A 16,083-nucleotide genomic window follows, 5' to 3' on the forward strand; every position below is an offset into this window, starting at 1 on the left:
GCTTAAATCACCCCGGCCACGCCCCCCAGCCACCGGATTGGCCAGCTGGATGATGACATGGCCGGGATCCCCCGGGCAACACAGGACTTTGTCCCCCGCCCCCAGAGGAGAGTGGGTGGAGTGAAGTGTAGCGGACCTCTGCAAACAGAAGCAGTTGAGAGGGCATATGTGAGATAAGGTGACCCTTCAAGTCAGGGTTTGTGAAGAGAGGTTGGGGGGAAATCCTCTCCAATGCATCAAAGTATTGACAGTCCAATTGGCAGGTGAGCCAATCAGACTAGAAGTGAGGTTGCAAGGGAGAGATCAGTGATGAAGCAGCGCTGCTTAGCCTGACGGAAGGTAAGAAATGCATTGGGGCAAGAGATGCATTGGGTGTGGATCCCGGTGACCAACACAGAGAAGGGGAAGCAGGAGCTGATAGACATACGGGAAAGGAAGCGGCAGTAAAAGAGGCAGCAGCAGATCAAGGATGAATCGGAGCGTGTGAGAGACAGAGGTGGAATGAAAGAAGAGCGTGGGAGGGAAGGTAGGATGGCAGCCTGGCGTGAAGATGAGGGAGTGAGAGTGGGCGGAGTGGAATGGAGGACAGAACGGGAGCATGAATGTGGGAGTGAGCATGAAACAGAGGAGGAGGGGAAACAAGCCGAGGGCCGGGTAACAAGCAGGCAAAAACCAGGGGAAGAAATGAGAGGCAGGCGTAAGACCCTGACTAAAGCCAGAATAAGGGAACAGAGCATCACCTGTGGTGCATTAGGAGAGGAGAGATTACAGCCATATGAAAGGGAGTGGGGAGCTTTAGCAGAGAGGCAGGAAACAGATAAGCGAGGAAAGGGATTTGGGAAGTCTGGGGCAGCAGACCCCCAGTGGCAGGCCAGCAGGCAGGAGCATAAATAAACAAATTATAAATTTGCCTGCTGATGAGGAGAGCCCTGACCTCAAAAGGAAGAGGGCCTCACTAGGTGGCTTTGAACACAGAAGGCAGGTCTCCTCAGACCTGGAGGAGGATGAAGGGGGTAGGAAGGACTTTTCCATGTCATGTTGACAATGGGGATGTTGCTTTTGAATGTTCCCAAATGAGTGTACTCCCTGCAGATAATCATGCAAAGAAACCCTGACTTGTCTGGAGGAATAAGGACACTCCCCGATATGTTGGTTTTCATAACTGATAGAATAATGGAGACAGTAATCTCAACGAGGGATGGGCGAATCCGTCAATTTCGCATTCTCTTGGTTCTTCATCTTTCCGAGCTTAAGCTCGGTTTGCAAACTGATGCGATGGCTTTTCCAAAAAAAATTATAATGAAAATTCATTAACATTTTAATTTTTTTCCCTAATAGACAAGTATCTGAAATGCAGTTTTCCCTAATGTACACATTTTTGTAAAACAGTTTCCCCTAATATAATGATATTTTCATTGATATATGCATTTTATGCACACTTTACCCCAGTATGTGCATTTTTGTGTCCACATTACTTGGCTGGAGAGCTCCCCAACTAAATTCAGAGAACTGCAAATTTTGAAAGATGGTTGTGCCGCAGTTCTTCTATTGTTTTGGAAAGTGTGGATTGGGTAGATTTACATTTCAGTTTGAACTGAACTAAATTCTCCCCCGCCCCAAGTCTCAAAACAGAGAACCTGCTAGATGGGCAGCCCAGCTTTGCATGTAACTTGAATTCAAGACCGAGTGTCAGCATGCAAACACTTCAGGCAGCTTTTGGGAGTGGAGTATTCCACCAGGGCTTTGTGGAGCTGATGTTTGTCCTGGGCCAAGTGGCTGCATGTGAATCTATATTTCCCACAATGCTCCACAACAGTGGAACCATCAGACACTGTGAGGGCACTGTCTAAAATCTTAAATGATGGCTTGACACCATCTATTGCTCTAGCCAGGAATAGCCATAGGCAGGAGAAGGGAGCTCTGGGGAAGAAGGAGAGCCCACTGAGGACTCATTCAGACCTGGAACCAGCCTCACAGGAGTCCTGCCTTCATCTCTCTCCCCCCCCCCCCATGATCAAAAGGGGATATTGGGTTGTTGCTTTTATTTTGATTACGTATTTTGTGGTTTTATAGTTTGATTTTTTTCTGTGGACCTCCGGGTATAGGGCAGTATATAGATTAAATAAATAAATAAAAGCCCCAGTCACTTTTGTCTGTATTAATGGGACCATATGTTACAACATGTTTGACCATTATAGTTACTCTTTCCCGTATTCTTCTCAGTTCTGCAATATGTCTTCATGCAGAGTGCCTTTAAATCGCACAGTTTTGATCCTAGGATCTTATGACCAAATATTTCCCCCCCTAATAACTGGTTGCTGTGCAGCATATAAATTATTTTGGCTTTGGAGCCGTAGTGATTTATAGAAATTGCCAATTTGGCGTTGCCACGATTGGGATTTTTTTTTAATCGTTTTTGTGGACTTTCATCTACATTTTGAATACTAGTTTCTTTAAAAAATATAAATCTGGCTTCTTTTTAAAGTGGTTACTCCTAAAGTAGAGGCTGAAATAAAGACCCCTTTAATGCCTGAATTAAAGGAGGTATTATAAAATACCATTTGACACACAGCCCCAACCCCCCCCCCCCCATTTTTCAGGAAAAGTTGTCTGGTAATATGAAAAATACAGTGGTACCTCGGGTTAAGAACTTAATTCGTTCTGGAGGTCCGTTCTTAACCTGAAACTGTTCTTAACCTGAGGTACCGCTTTAGCTAATGGGGCCTCCCGTTGCTGCAGTGCCACCGCCACACGATTTCTGTTCTCATCCTGAAACAAAGTTCTTAACTTGAGGTACTATTTCTGGGTTAGTGGAGTCTGTAACCTGAAGCGTCTGTAACCTGAAGCGTCTGCAACCCGAGGTACCACTGTACTTGCATTTGAAACTGAATGAATATTTGGAGATTGAAGTTTTTGACTAAATAGAAGTTATTTTAACCACAACCAAAGCTCTTATCTTTATTTTCACAGGTTTGTCACCCCTTTCACTTTATACTGTGGAAACAGCAGTCAGATAGGCTGTAACAGAAGTGGGGAATATGTGGCTCTCCAGATGTTTCTGAACTCCATCTCCCATCATCCATGACCATTGGCCAAGCTGGCTGCAGCTGATGGAAGTTGGAGCTTAATGACTGGAGCCTAACAGCGCCCAGGTTTCTTTAGTGTAGATTCCACTCAGTTCCATCACTGACTAGTTTCTAAGCTGGTCTTATGCCCTACTTGACAGAGGATAGCTTCTGTCTGAAGGAAACCTGTATTTGGAAAGCTATCAAGTTCAAGTCTGCTTTAAAGATTTGTAAAACCCAAAAGTGCTGTGGGTTAAACCACAGAGCCTAGGGCTTGCCGATCAGAAGGTCGGCAGTTTGAATCCCCACGACAGGGTGAGCTCCCGTTGCTCGATCCCTGCTCCTGCCAACCTAGCAGTTCGAAAGCACGTCAAAGTGCAAGTAGATAAATAGGTACCGCTCCGGCGGGAAGGTAAATGACCTTTCCATGCGCTGCTCTGGTTTGCCAGCAGTGGCTTAGTCATGCTGGCCACATGACCCAGAAGCTGTACGCCGGCTCCCTCAGCCAATAAAGCAAGATGAGTGCCACAGCCTCAGAGTTGGCCACGACTGGACCTAATGGTCAGGTGTCCCTTTACCCTTTACCTTTTAAGAAGGGACAAGGGGCCATGGAGGTTGCGCATCAACAATTAGCACATGGACAGCAGACTTGGCAAGCACACAGGCTAGCTGATTCCCACAATCTTCCCCACTTTGGCTATTTCCCCACCATTGTACCCAGCCATATTTTAAAAATAAGATGGCAGTTGGCCCTCCCAGGTTCAGTTCCAGACTATCTGTAAGTCATGGTCCAGGGAGAATTCAACGCGCAACTCTTCTTCTTTGGCGATCACTCGTAGCCGAGTAAGATTGTCTTCTGTTATGTAGTGAAGTTTCACCCTGGGCCAGCAGGGGGATACTGTATATAGTTTTCACTCAGGTCTGTAGATAGTTTTCACTCAGGTCCACGTCAGTTATTTTAGGCGGGAAACGCTGGGCTGTTGTTGCTACAATGTTGACAGCCAGCTGCCTATAAAAGCAGGCCGGCTGAGCTGTTTGCAGTCAGTTCGATTCCAGCTTACAAAATAAAGAGCTACTTGGAGAAATCGCTGTGTCGTCTGCTATGTCAACCCACAACTTAACACTGGCGACGAGGATGGGATCGATGGACATCAGAGCACAGCCAGATGCGGCCAGCCTCTGAACTGAGCTGAATCACAGAGCGAAATCACTGAGCGAAATCACTGGACAGAACCAATTCAGAGCTGACTGTTCTGGCTAAGAGCACTGTGTTCCATCCATCGCCCTTCACGCCGGCATCAGAATCATGGCTTCACTTGTGCCTCTACCGCCGTTTGCGCCAGCCTCTGAATCATGGGACTCCTACCTCGCTCGGTTCGACTGCTACCTCCAAGCCAACGAGCTGACAGCAGTATCAAAGGATCGGAAGCGGGGCCTATTCCTCAGCCTCTGTGGGCCTGAGGTGTTTGAGACGGCCCGAGCATTGGTTGCGCCTGAAGCAGTCCAGGCAACACCATGGGACACGATCCAAGAGAAGCTCCCGCCATGCGTTCTACCACCGGAACCAGGCAGAGGGGGAGTCAATCAACAACTACACCACCGCCCTGTGACAGGCTGCAATGCACTGTGAGTTCCGAGACATAGACAATGCCCTGATGGATCGAATCGTCTGCGGGGTCCGGGACATCCATCTGCAATGGCGTCTCCTCGCCAAGCCAGACCTCACGCTACAGAAAGCCATTGAGGAGGCTGTGGCCTCAGAAGCTGCTGAACGCTCCGCCCAGGAGATCCGCAAGTCCAGCAGCCCGCGTCTTGCTAGGGAGCCAGTTCCGGTGCATCATGAAGAGGCCAGCAGTGATGAGGCATCCTCCAGTGAAGACGATGACGTGCACCAGACAAAGCGGGAGCGCAGGAAGTTCCAACAGAAGTCCAAGGGCCAACCGGAATGTGCCGGCTGCGGAGGCAACCATTCCCGTGCCAAGTGTCGATTCAGAGACGGGCAAGCGGAAAGAATGGTGCGCTCGGCAAAAGAGGCAGTGGCGCGCCTGGACCGGGTGAGGGTAAGGTCTTCGCTAAGCTGGACCTTGCCCAAGCCTATCAACAACTGCCCGTCAATGATGCCACTGCTGAAGCCCAGACAATCGTCACCCACCAGGGGGCATTCCGTTGCCGCCGGTTGCAGTTCGGGGTGAGTGTGGCTCCTGGCATCTTCCAAAGCCTTATGGAGCGTCTCCTGCAAGGGCTTCCGGGCGTGGTACCATATTTTGATGACGTCTTGGTGTCTGCAGACTCACACCAGCAGCTGTTCGAGCGCCTCCGTGCCGTGCTGACCAGGTTCCAAGAGGCTGGGCTCAAGATAAAGAGGGAAAAGTGCCAGATCGCCGTTCCACAGGTAGAGTTCCTGGGCTATCTTATCGATGCCTCCGGCCTTCACCCGACCACATCCAAGATCCGCACTATCCAGCAGGCCCCCACCCCAAAGAACAAGACGGAATTGCAGGCGTTCCTGGGGCTGCTGAACTTTTATAACATGTTCCTGCCCCACAAAGCCACAGTAGCTGAGCCTCTTCACCGACTCCTTAGCACAAAGACGCCTTGGGCCTGGGGTCATCGGGAGACGGCGGCCTTCAACGCGGTCAAGGCTCTCCTTTCATCAGACAGTGTGCTGGTACAGTACAGTGAATCCAGGCCGCTGGTCCTTGCCTGCGACGCCTCACCTTTTGGCATCGGTGCTGTCCTTAGTCACCGTTTTCCAGACGGAAGAGAAGCACCGCTCGCCTACTTTTCCAGGACGCTATCTCCGACGGAACGGAATTACAGCCAGCTCGACAAGGAGGCACTGGCACTTGTGGCTGGAGTGAAGAGGTTCCATGAATACCTCTATGGCAGGATTTTTGACCTCATCACTGACCACAAGCCATTCCTGGGCCTCCTCGCCGGTGATCGTCCAACTCCACCGGTCCTCTCGCCACGCATGCTGCGATGGACTGTTTTCCTGGCTGCCTACCACTACCACACTATCCATCGCCCCGGGAAATCGATGGGCCATACCGACGCCCTCAGCCGTTGCCCTCTTCCAGCATTTGTGAAAGACCCGGCTCCAGCTTCATCGCTCCTTCTGATTGAGGATCTTCCGGCAGCGCCTGTATCGGCTGCCACTGTGGCCTCCGCGTCTGCCCAGGATTGCACCATCAGCTGGGTGCTCAACTAGGTGTGGAGGGGGTGGCCACAAGGGCCTTTTGCATCGGAGTTCCAGCCCTTCGCAACCAGACAACATGAACTCTCAGCTCATCGCGGCTGTCTGCTGTGGGGAGACCGCGTCGTGATTCCCCAGGGACTCCATCAGCGCGTCCTGGAGGCTCTGCACGTTGGCCACCCGGGAATTGTCAAAATGAAGGCGTTGGCTCGGTGTTACGTCTGGTGGCCTAATATGGACGATGCCATCACTGCCTGGGTGTCCGCCTGTCAAGCGTGCCAAGAGTCGAGGCCTGCACCACCGGCAGCTAAGGGACACACCTGGGAGACACCAAAGACACCCTGGTCGAGGGTGCACATCGATCTGGCTGGCCCCTTTCACGGCCGGACCTTTATGGTAGTGGTGGACGCCTATTCCAAATGGCTGGAGGTCGCCCTGATGCCCTCCACCACTACCGAAGCCATCATCCGGGTTCTACGAGGCCTGTTTGCAACGCATGGGTGTCCTGATGTCCTTGTCTCTGACAACGGACCGCAGTTCACGTCAGGCACGTTTGAGCGGTATCTTTTGGGACTGGGCATCCGCCATGCCCTAACGGCACCCTTTCATCCATCCAGCAACGGGCAAGCGGAAAGAATGGTGCGCTCGGCAAAAGAGGCAGTGGCGCGCCTGGACCAGGGAGACTGGCATGAGCGGGTCACCGAATACTTGTTCGTGCAACACATCACCCCTCATGCGGCCACAGGGCGGAGTCCTGCTGAACTGCTTATGGGCCGCCGCCTCAGGTCACCGCTCGACCGGCTACACCCGGACTTTGCCGTGGCTGAACCCCCAGGCTGTGCCAATGCGCCACGGTCATTTGTCCCAGGAAACCAGGTCTTTGCCCGGAACTATGTGGGGGACATTCCTTGGGTGCCAGCCACAGTAGTGGGAGTCACTGGACCTCGCTCGTACCAGGTGGCACTCGAAGACAGACGCTTGTGGCGACGGCACATAGACCAGCTTAGGCGCAGGGTTGGGGACTTGGACACTACCGTGGTGCCCCCAACTGCGCTTGCGGCTCAAGAAGAGACACGTACAGATGGCGAGGCCCCACCTACACCTCCCTCGCAAACTGCCAGCGTGGAGCCGAACCAAGCCGCTTCAGAGGGTCTGCCAGACTTACCACAGACTCAGACCACTCCACTTGCGGAGGCTCCACCCACAGCAGCGGATCCAGGGGAGTTGGTTCCAACACCACCTAGGGTCGCACCACAGCCTCAGCAAGAACTGTGTGGCCCTCTGGACTTGGCTACCAGTCCCCGGAGGTCTGGCAGAGTTTCCAAGCGCCCAACTTATTTAAAGGACTATGTTGGTGGACATGTATCTCTGTTGGTCTAAGTATGGGAAATGTAACCGATATGCTTTTGTGCCTAATTGAACCATTACGCGTAGTGCTGTATATAAGGAAACCATTACGATTGTAACTAACGCCTTATCTCGGTGGGGAGGGGTGTTATGTAGTGAAGTTTCACCCTGGGCCAGCAGGGGGATACTGTATATAGTTTTCACTCAGGTCTGTAGATAGTTTTCACTCAGGTCCACGTCAGTTATTTTAGGCGGGAAACGCCTAAATTGTTGTTGCTACAATGTTGACAGCCGGCTGCCTATAAAAGCAGGCCGGCTGAGCTGTTTGCAGTCAGTTCGATTCCAGCTTACAAAATAAAGAGCTACTTGGAGAAATCGCTGTGTCGTCTGCTATGTCAACCCACAACTTAACATCTTCTATGAACACGGTTTTAACAGTGGGTCCGTAAGTAACTGTGGAGGACAATTCTGGATCCACACATCCTTCCACAGTGGGGACATAGGTTTCCGGACAGGAGTTAATCACAGTGAGGGTTTGCCAAGCGTGCCTTCCTCTTAGTGCGTTTCTTCCTTTTGTCCAGAGTTCGAGCGTCTTCAAAGCCCATAACACCTTTAGTAAAAGCTGTTCTCTAACTGGAGCACTCGCAGGTCAATGCACAACTAACTTAGTCTGGGCCCAATCCGTACTGTCCATGCAGCTCTGCTGGCTTTGTGATGCTGGCTTTAACATTTCCCACAGAAAGTACTACTACTACTAGGAAGTAGGGCTTGGCTGCCACTGCAAGCTCCTTCTTCTTTGAAAGCCAATGCACCAAGAGGCCCACACAAAGAAGCGGCAAGGACTAAATATAGCTCGTTTCAGGTTTTCTGAGAGTTTAATATTGCTGTTGCGGGGGGGGGGGTTCCCTCTATTGCTTAGAGAAGCATGTTGTCACTGGCCCCCTTTAGCCCCTTAAAATGTCTGGGGCCGAGTCGGAGAATTCACAACATCTTTGGGAGCTGTTGTTATTTCAGCTGCAAGGATTTAGCCGTAAGTATTCTGTAAGTCTTTTGTCGTATGTTTCATGTGCCCGGCAAAAGGCAGAACTGCTTGGTTCAAAATTTTCCTTCCTTTTTTTTTTGGTCTCGGATGAATTCTGAACTCTCCGTTCCTTCGCTTACGTTCCTTTCCTTGATCCCCCAACATTCTGACAACTCCTCCAAGTTGTCAGAGGAGTTTCATTTTTAACGTGAGGTTTTGCTGCCAAAGATTATCACTGTTAAGCTCTTGCGGCCAGCCACCTGGCTCCTTACCCAGGTAACCGGCATGATGTGAAAGCCTATTATTGCCGCCTCCCCCCTATAATATCCAAGCATTAATAGTAGGCACAGCTAGTTATTTCAGCATAAAGCCCTTATGTAACCCATCAGGTTTACATTTGGGAAGACAGGGCTGCATATACCAGCTTAAGCAGGTATTCAAATCTAGCTCCAAGGAGAGATGTCCCTGCTATGTTTTCTCTCACAGAGAAAACAGCACCTTTGGGGAGCAGGTTGCGGTGGAACCCAAAACAATTTTTGATGGGGAAACAACATAGGAGAAGGTGTTCATTCCCTTTTCCTCAGCACTGAAGTTCCAATCTGAACTAGGCCCCGACACATCTGATTTGCACAACCATTTATCTGTATGCTTTTCATTTTTAAGATTCAGAAATAATATTTTCAGAGAAGCTCAAGATGAATATATAAATAAATGAATATATAAGTAAATATGAGTGAATAAAGATGTGAATAAACTTATAAATGCTTCTTGCACCTGCTTATTTACGTTAATCTGTTCGTTTTAAAGAATCCTTGCGATGTAACAATAGCATTTTCATACAAATGACACAATGAATGATGGCTTCCATTTTCCTAAGAGGCACATAAAAACAGCGTAAATCGGCTCAGATAAAACAGATAAAAGACAGCAGAGAAGGCTGCTCTCCCAGGGGAGAGCATTCCGCATGCAGGGTCCCACCACCAAGAAAGCCCTTTCCCTTGTCACCACCTGCCTCACCTTAGATGGTTCCTTCCAAGCCCATTGTCAACAGCTGACATCCCTGGGTACCTGCCTGGGTACCAGTACCCCAGCAAGGCTCACTGCTGCTCATGCTCTGGCCCTCCCTTGCTTTATTTTCAAGCAGTGACTAGTGACTGAATCTACTCACCCATCTAATCTTCCCACAGTCTCTCTGACTTTGTGATGTTTGTGGGCATTGGGGGCAACTGATGCTGCTGTCCAGTACTACAATCTCAAGTATTCCCTTATACAGCTGAAGGCTTTTGTTTTTGTTTTTATTTCAGCTTGCATATTTAAATTCTGGAATTTGCTGTTGTGGGTTTATGTATCACTATGCCTCTTGAATGAAGTCCTTTCATTTTGACGACCAAAAGATGTGTGGGCGCCTGTTAAACCTCTTTGAACATAGCCATCTAGAAGTAGCGCCCTCTGGATTCTATTGTACCTACTCTCAAGTAAACGTTACGTGGCCCTAGCCTAAACAACATCATATAGGAAACTTAAATGGCTTGGTTAAAAATAATCACTCACCATTATCAAGAGATCAGATCCACCCTTTGCATTTCATTGCCGTGGCTTGATCAAGGTGAAATACACAACACAATAACTTTCTGCAGTGGTTAAAAGTTGTGTTCTGTTGCAAAAAACCAGTCTGTAAATCCATAAAAGTTTTCAGATACCTTGGTGTAAGTCCAGGGCACACGAAGTAACATTTCAGTTTAAAACTTCCTTCAGCAGCAAAATATATTTTGATTTGCCTCTTTAGGCTGGCTGGATAGTCAGCTAAGCTTCCAATCTCCTGCCCTGCTTGTTTGAGATGGAGCCGGCCGTGTGGGTAAAGGAGATGTTATTTCACTGAATCGGCCACCAAGATTTGTCGTCGCCAGTTTCCTGCACCACAAACAGAAATCGAAAACCTGAGTCTTTCGTTTTGGACATTTACCGACTCCCTTCTACAACAAGAGAGGCGGTGAGGGGGGCGGACAGCACAGCCCAAACATCCCAAGCTTTTTTGACACACACATGGAAAATGTGTTCAACTGTTTAGATAATCTTCCTGAATCCATGTCCTTCCCCTCATTGGTTAACTGGCTGCTCCTATGTAATTGCATGGTTCATTTCAAACGTAACACCTAAAAACCCGTTGCCCAAGGTTGAAATGAAACGATTCATTTATTACTATTTTTTCCCCCAAAGAAGAAGGGGGGGGGGTGAGGAGACCCAATGTACTTCGTTCATTTCAGCCTTGGTGAAAAACAGCTTTCATAGATGCTTGTGTTGAAGGCATGTTGTGTGTGTGTGTGTGTGTGTGTGTGTGTGTGTGTGTGTGTGTGTAGGATGAAAACCCTGTAGTGAACAGCAGGGCTCAGTTGCAGAGGGAGGGGTGGACGGAGATCTTTTCAATAATAATGTGGCAATAATACAAAGATTTTGGAGCCACCAATGTCCTTGGTTGTTGGTTCCTTTCCTTCCCTCCCCCTGCCTGCCTCTCTCTCTCTCTCTCTCTCTCTCTCTCACACACACACACACACACACACACTCCCCCTTTGCTGGCTTAAGAGTTTATTCAGCTGTTTTAAATCATGCGCTTTCAGTTCCTCCTCTAGCAAGGGCTCTTACCTTTTGAGTATTTCCAGATGGAGGCTTTTGTGAGTGACAAATGTCCCATGAGCCCTTCACCTGCACCCCTCCCCACCCCAGCCTCAGCTGCCACCTCCACCAGCCACAGTTGGCCTGTCACAGGCTGCAGCAAACATGACGGCATTACAGCCTCATATGCTGGGAGTTTTCACAGTGACCCTGTGTGATGAGGTCATGGTTAATCCCATTTTACAGATGGAAAACCGAGATTGAGAACCCGTAATTTGCATCAGGCCATCCCTCAAGCAAACATATGGGGTGGGGGATCGGTGAACCTCCAGATATGTCTGGACTCCAGCTCCCATCATCTCCAACTACTGGCCATGCTGGCTGGTGGGGGGAAGTCTGATCCCAGCCCCATAAATATCTGGAGAGCCACAGGATCCCTATCCACAGTGTAACCAATTGAAATATATATATATATATATATATATATATATATATATATATATGGGGGGGTAAGTTTCTCATAGTCAAGGCAAAGTTTTTTTCTGAAATAATAATAATAATAATAATAATAATAATAATAATAATAATAATAATGGAATTCTACTCTTAGATAAAATGGTCTTTCACAGCCCCACCTCTAGATTTAACAGTTTTATGAGCCTGGGCAGGGGCTCATTAGATGGTAATGTTATTGCTTCATTTACTTCAAAATGTGGTAAGCCAGGCATAAGTAAACTCCGGCCCTCCAGATGTTTGGGACTACAATTCCCACCATCCCTAGCTAACAGGACCAGTGGTCAGGGATGATGGGAATTGTAGTCCCAAAACATCTGGAGGGCCGGAGTTTGCCTATGCCTGTGGTAAGCCATTTTGCTGGATTTTCTGGGTGTGTGTTCTGCTGAATGAGTCCCAAACGTCAGCCCCCAGCTCCACCCTTGATTGAAGGTATAGCACACCAGATTGAAAGGCATGCTACACATCATTCTTAAACCAAAGAAAGAGAGTAAGAATTGCCCACCTTCAGAGGGGTTCACCAATGTGATTCTGTGTGAGTTGCTGTTCTGAACATGACTCACAATGGGGGGGAAAGTTACAACGGTGACTTGGGTCTGAACATAATGGAAAATATCCTCTGAGAGTGGGTGATTTTTCTGCATCTTTGTATTAAGAATTACAGGGTGGCCCATTCATGCAAAGTCTGTACAAAATTACGAGCCCTCCATCCACAGTGGAGACTTACTGAATGGTGGTAAGGTGAGAGTTGGGTACCATACAAAGTGGGCAGACTCCTTCGTGTGGTGAGTGGTGAACCAGCCTCACCTTCCTTTGACGCAGAGGCCCCTCCAGTCCGTCACAGTAGGAGATTACAAGAGGAGGCTAGACCTCTTTAGGTAAAGCAGGACTTTGCTACACCTGTTGCTATTATTATGAGGGCTCAGATTCAGCTCATTTGCATGTTCAGACCCAGAAACATCCCCCTAAATAAAATCAGACATGACTCAAATTTTGGTTTTGGTTTTTGGCAGAATTTAGGCCACAACTTTAGTGATTACAGTAAGTGACTGGTTGCATAGGCTCTGGTTCAACTGGCTCCCTGTCATGCAGGTAGCGCTGACTCAGGGTTCCAGCATAGGTCAGCCAAGGATGAACACCTGAATAAGCAGAAAGCCGGGAACAGGCTATCTCCGCCACCCAAATGTCCCCCTGGACTCAGGCACGGGCACAACCCCCCCCCTCAGGTGTTGACCAAACCATCGAGTCCCTGGATTCCTTTAACGGAATACCCTTCACATAGGGATGGCGAGAGCGTTCTCCCATCCCTATCACCTGAACCAGAGCCTATCCGCAACCTTACAAGTTGTGATGATTTGCTATGCGGCAGGCAAAACCCAAATGGCAACAGCCAATCAGCCAAGTGGGGGAAATTCCTGCCGTGTCCCTGTCCCAACGACAGACTACACACAACGGCATAGGAAGGTCAAGCGCACAGCCCTAAAAATAGGGAGAGGTGGGCGGGTGTTCTGAATGCATGCACTGAAAGAGGAAGCTCTGCATCACGTGCATGGGTACAAATAGGTCCCTCAAATCGTTTGGACTGCATCCCATTGGCCAGATTGCACCCAGCTTCGAGGGACCTACCAATCGGGTGTTGTGGCTGACCAATCGTACCCACCCACAACACAGGGTGTGGGTTTCCAGGTCTCACTGCAATACGTGCCCTCTCTAAGGGAGGACCCAATTTCTTACTGGAGCAATTTCATAGGGCTGTATTACAAAAGCAGTGCCCAAATGCTGCCTTGCCTTAAGCTCAGTTGGGGACTTGCCTTGCTGTGCAGCAGGGCAGGACAAGAACCTTCTAGTAGCCTAGCACACATCCCTTATAGAATTGTAGAGTTGGACGGGACCCCAAGGGTCATCTAGTCCAACCCCCTGAAATGCAGGAATCTCAGCTGAAGCATCCATGACAGATGGCCACCCAGCCCCTGCTTAAAAACCTCCAAGGAAGGAGAGTCCACAACCTCCTGAGGGGGAAGAAGCATCGGTGTTGTTATGTGCGCTTTGACCTTCGGCAAGGAAGGTGCTCAGGATCGCAATACCTCAAGGACCTCCTCTCCCCCTATGAACTGATCCAAACCCTGCAACCATCACCTGAGGTCCTTCTTCGTGTGTCTCCTTCATGAGAGGTCCGGAAGGTGGCAACAGGAGAACGGGGCCTTCTCTGCAGTGGCTCCCCATCTGTGGAATGCTCTCTCCAGAGAAGCTCGCCTGGCACCTTCATCATACATCTTTAGGTGCTGGGTGAAAACCAGCCCAACCAGATCTTGGGCTGATTAACATCCTCTATTCCAGGGGTTGGCAAGGCTTACCTTGCCTGGGCCGGTTCACTGCGTGGGTTGGATTGTGGGTGCGCATGAGTATGCGCGCCTGTGATTTCTGGCGTCGGCATCTCCGCAGATGCGATTTCTGGCATCTGCGCATGCGCAGATTTGATTTCTGGCGCTGCAAAAGTGAGTCCCTGTGCCACGCTGTGGCGGTTTAGAGCAGCACACAAGGACTCGCCGAATGGGTAGCTCAGTTCGGGGGTGGCTCGTGGGCCAGTAAAATGACCCCCGTGGGCCGCTTGTGGCCCATGGACCTTAGGTTGCTGACCCCTGCACTATCCTTTTAAATGTGTTTGTGGGAGGGCAGGTATTGGTTTGTTTCTTGTTCTTGTTTTTATTATGTATACAAATTAGCTAGGTAGCTGGATCTAGAGCTTTGCTGGTTTTTCTCCTCTGGCAGTTGGCCTGAATATGGATCTATCTATCTATCTATCTATCTATCTATCTATCTATCTATCTATCTATCATTCATCTATCTATCTATCTATCTATCTATCTATCTATCTATCTATCATCTATCTATCTATCTATCATCTATCTATCTATCTATCTATCTATCTATCTATCTATCTATCTATCATCTATCTATCTATCTATCTATCTATCTATCTATCTATCTATCCTGGGTCTTTTACCTACCCAGGAATGCCCCTGCTTCAGGATAAAACTGGTTCACCTAGGAAACAGTTAAATCTCTTGGCCAGCTTTCGCCTCTCTGCAGAGAATACTAAGCACACTTTGTTCATTCTATAAAACTCAGTCTTGGTTCACTTTTTCCTCTCCTGCTTTCGTAGCTGGGCATAGCAAGAGGACCTTGTGACATCCTCCAGATCCTGAAGGAGCTGGTTATAAAAGCACAGGCTCTCCAAGAGAAAACAACTCTAACCACACCCTCTCCAGGCCGTTGCTGTGCAGATGGGATTCCCATTTGCTTCGCTTTAGGCTGAGACTAAACAATGTAAGGCTGGCAGTTCCAGTCCCTATTTATAGAGAGAATGTATCTGTCGCTTGTAACTAAGGAGGTGGGTGGCAGCTGTCCAAAGGGGTGGGCTAGTGACTAACCACAGCATGATATTTCCACCTGGAATGTGCCATTATTGGGAGTTAGCCACTTCCCAGAAAATTGGGTAGCAATTGTGCTAGGTTCGTAGCTCTCTTTAGCTACTCCATGGCGATAAATGCAACAGAGCTACAGACCAATCCGTTTTCAAATAAAACAGGAATGTAGTGTGTTGCCTCTTCTGTATGCGATGAAAACTTCAGAGAATCATCGAAAAGAATAATAGAATTACAGAGTTGGAAGGGACCTTTGATGACCATGTAGTCCAACCCCCTGCAGTGCAGGAATACGCAGCTAGCCAATACAGGGATCGAACTTGCAACCTCGGCATTATCAGTACCATGCTCTAACCAACTGAGCTATCCCAGCTGACCCAAAGCTCCTGGTCTTCAAGAGCATTTTTGCCTATTGTTTTTATTGTACGGGGAAAGGCCATTGTTCAATGGTAGAATTCAGGAGACTGCCCTGATACTGAGTCAAGCCATTGGTCCATTTAGCTCAGTATAGTCTACACCAGGCATGGCCAAACTTTGCCCTCCAGCTGTTTTGGGACTACAACTCCCATCATTCCTAGCTAACAGGACCAGTGGTCAGGGATGATGGGAATTGTAGTCCCAAAGCAGCTGGAGGGCCAAGTTTGGCCATGCCTGGTCTACACTGACTGGTCGTGACTCTCTAGGGTTCTCTCCCAGCCCTACTGGCCAATGGCAGAGATTGAACCTGGGACCTTCTGCATACTGAGCAGATACTCTGTGACTGAGCTAGGGCACCTGCTTGGCATGCAGAAGGCTCCAGGTTGAATTCTTGGCAATGTGTGGGATGGAAGAGACCCTTACCTGAGACCCTGGGCGGTCAGTGTAAGACAACATTGAGCCAAATGAGCAATGATCTGTCTTGGAATA

At 48.9% G+C, this 16,083-nt stretch overlaps 1 protein-coding gene across 2 annotated transcripts in view; it reads right to left on the reverse strand.

Annotated features, from left to right (window-relative positions):
* Window positions 1-16,083, reverse strand: part of IL16 (interleukin 16) — a 77,286-nt gene that overhangs the window by 57,068 nt on the left and 4,135 nt on the right. For both annotated transcript variants that reach the window (XM_079954180.1, XM_079954183.1), the window contains exon 2: window positions 10,181-10,540. The gene's annotated coding sequence lies outside the window, so the exon portion shown is untranslated. The remainder of the gene's footprint in view (window positions 1-10,180; window positions 10,541-16,083) is intronic.

The sequence above is a fragment of the Podarcis cretensis genome, assembly GCF_951804945.1.
Source record: "Podarcis cretensis genome assembly, chromosome: 14".
NCBI lineage: Eukaryota > Metazoa > Chordata > Lepidosauria > Squamata > Lacertidae > Podarcis > Podarcis cretensis.